This window comes from Papaver somniferum, chromosome 6 (assembly GCF_003573695.1).
Source record: "Papaver somniferum cultivar HN1 chromosome 6, ASM357369v1, whole genome shotgun sequence".
Classification (NCBI taxonomy): Eukaryota; Viridiplantae; Streptophyta; class Magnoliopsida; order Ranunculales; family Papaveraceae; genus Papaver; species Papaver somniferum.
Window position 1 is genome coordinate 96,164,517 of NC_039363.1, and position 3,354 is coordinate 96,167,870.

At 36.8% G+C, this 3,354-nt stretch overlaps 1 pseudogene; it reads right to left on the bottom strand.

Moving 5' to 3' along the window:
• Nucleotides 1-1,654: 1,654 nt before the first annotated feature.
• Nucleotides 1,655-3,354, bottom strand: LOC113285927 (annotated as a pseudogene).

Here is a 3,354-nt window from a genome sequence, read left to right on the forward strand (position 1 = left end):
GCAAATTAGCAGCAAACCCGCGTGCGTGCAAATTCTTTTCCTTAATCAGCACTGACTTAACCTCTAAATTAATCAAAATCAACTCTCTTAAAGTATAAAGTGTTTAGTGCATCCCACATTTTAAATTTGATTCTATTGCGAATCAGTTACGTGTTTTCATCTCAAACCTCACAAGAACTGTAGTTTATTGCATCCCATATGTGAACTCAGGCTACCCAATATTTGTACGATTAGTAGTATGTCATGCCTGATTGCTTTCCATATGCTAGGCAGCAACAGATATCGTGGAATCGGTGGAAGTCATGACTAGTCAGAAATACGATTTTCTACTCTCTTTCCTTGGACTGCGACTTTTGCAGATTATATCCAGTTAACTTTTTGATGAGTCAGAGTATGACTGGCCAACAAAAGAATGAAAAGAAAAAAAGACTGCCACACCAAGTCGGTTGAAAAAACTACACTGTAGTTGATTTTAGTTTTGGTAATGTTTGACTTAGCTTTCTTTCTCTTGTACAGAACTAGCTGGAGCATAAGTCTATATAATTTTATTCAATAAAGAGGTCAAAATCTTACTGTTACGCACTCCTTAATGTTTATAAAAGATTTATGATTTGTGCTAAATGATACACATGCATACGCATTAAGTACGTCGTTAGCATGAACTCATGCATGACAAACCTTTGATTGTTACTCTTATACGCGCTTCTTTACATTAGCAAAAAAAATCAACAAATTTTGATATAGAATCCTTTTAGAATGGCGACCGACGGACCGAGGATTTTTCAAAAAATAATCTGCAAATTTTATTAGGGAGTCGGATTCGAATCTTTGAGCTCATGCATGAGAGTTTTACTACCCCTAAATCGCCTGTCCCTGGTCTCTTTTCACTTATAAGCCCTGGACTGACAGAAACAACGTGTACCTGCAATGCCATGAAAATCCAATAGTCTGTCGATCAAAATAACACACAGTTTTAGTGTGTTCAATCGACCACAGGATTAACCAGGATTACTGGTAAGAGCAAGAGAAAACATGGGACGAAAAGCCGGAAAGGTAAATGACAATTGTGATCAGAAGCAGAAGCTACAGAACATTATCCTGACGCGTACTGGTAACAGTGATCAGTACTGTAACCAATGATTCGATCCTTTTGTGCCCACATTTAGTATTTAACCAATGAATTCACGTTTCCTCTCTTAGAGGGTTCATAAACTGGTTAGTAAATTGTAAACACGGCAATTACATATGATCACTCTAATGGGTTCATTAAATCTCATTTTATATGTCCAAAAGTGAAAGTGACACTAAACATTTCAATAATACATATATAATCTACCTGCCGATAAAATTAATCTAATTAAAAACGAACCTGCCGATCAGACATATATCTATACTTTAAAGTGCACGGCCATAATTTGAATAAATAATCCAACATTATTAGTCAATAAATTAAGGGATTATTAGATATAATGAACGCCAGCGCCAACCAAATCTCGGCGCTTTCCATTATCAGAATCAATCTTTGTAGCTAAAATTTCACTATTTAGCGTTTACACTTCCTAAAATGGTTTCACAGGAGAAATTCTGGATTTAAGTAATTTTGTCTGGTACGGATTAAAATTACTAGTTGAATATGAGTTGAAACACAAGTAAATTAATTAACAGTATGTTTTTGACATTTCTGAGGCAAAATTACATAGTTTGGGCCACTACGAACTCCAATTGGTCCGAGTGCTCTCTACTACACTAATTACATTAAAATACCAATCAACTAAATATACTTAAATGTAATTAAATTTCACAGATTAAATTACTTAACTACTAATGTAATTATCGTTCTGGTTCACTATCATGAGAAACCGATGCCGATAGTCGCATTACCCATTTCGTTAAACCCATTCTTGGACTTCTGAGCAACCTACGTTGTTGCCTTCTGTTAACGTTACTCTCTGTATTAAAAGATTCAACAAAATCTTTAATCCTTGTAATGGAGAGGTTTAAGGTTTCTTCAGACATATTGGCAAAGCACATACGGAACCATCCTGGTTCAGTACAATGGCAAGAAGCTCCAGGAGAAATGTTTAACTTGGCTTCAAAAAGGATTCTCTTCCAAAGATCTTTTTCGGCGTCGAATGTTTTAGACTTCAATAGATGTCTCATATCAACCCAACAGAACAATCCAGCATTGCTTTCCAAACAATTAATACCGGCGGAATTTTTAAGACCGGAAACAAGCATACCATGTCTCTTCATTAGTCTAATCTTGTTTTCTTTGAGGTAATTGCTTGTAAACTTCTTGTCTGATAACATTTGTGAGAGAAGATATTGAGTTTGTGAAGAAGGGAGTCCAAAACTAGACATTTTAGTGGCTGCGGACACGACGTCTTCATTGTTGGAGTAAAGAGCACCAACTCTGAAGCCAGGAAGACCCAAGTCCTTGGAAAGACTGTAGACAATGTGAACACGTTCAGATAAATCACTGTTTTGGAGATTTCGCTCTTGCAATATTTCTGTGATGCTTACAAAACCAGGTGAATCGAAAACAGTTCCTGAATAGATTTCGTCGCTGATTATATGGATGTTTTTATCATCAACAAAGTTGATAAGAAGATTGAGTTCCTCTCGGGTGGTGGTAGTTCCTAATGGGTTTGAAGGGTTGGTGATGAGAACACCTTTAACTTTCAAATTCTGTTTATGTGCTTGGTTGTAAGCTTCTTCTAGTGCTGATTCAGTTATCTGGAAGTTGTTAGAGCTTGAACATTGAATCGGAACAATCTCAACTCCGGTTCGCCATTTAAGATCTCTATCAAACCCTGGATAGTAAGGAGCAGGGAGTAGAAAAGCTTCACCAGGGTTGGCAAGACAAAACATGAGAGTCTCATTTGCAGGAGTTGAACCAGCTGTAAGAACTAAATTGTTTGGATTAAAACAGACTCTGTTTCCTCTGATTTCAGACATGAAATCCACCATTGCCTTCTTGAATTCCGGCAAACCATGGTAATCTTGAAAAAGAGCAAGTTCTCTGAATACTGATTCACCGTCACGCTTGAACGCTGCAGGTTCGGGATTTTTAGCAAGCCATGATTCCATAAGATCAAATGAAAGCTGATTCTCAGCAAGTCCCATCTGGATAATGCCATTTGGATTCTTTTTCTCATCATAAGGATTCTTCTCATATTCTTCCCATCCTAAGAAATATGATGAATCTTGTCCATGAGTATTGCATGCAGCTTTTCTAGACAGTAAACCCATTTCTTTCTTGATAAGAGCAGAAAGATTTGATGTTTTTTTTTACTGATCAGCGAGCAGAAGAAGTCTATAGAATGTTGTAAATGAGAAAGGAGAGCTAGAGCT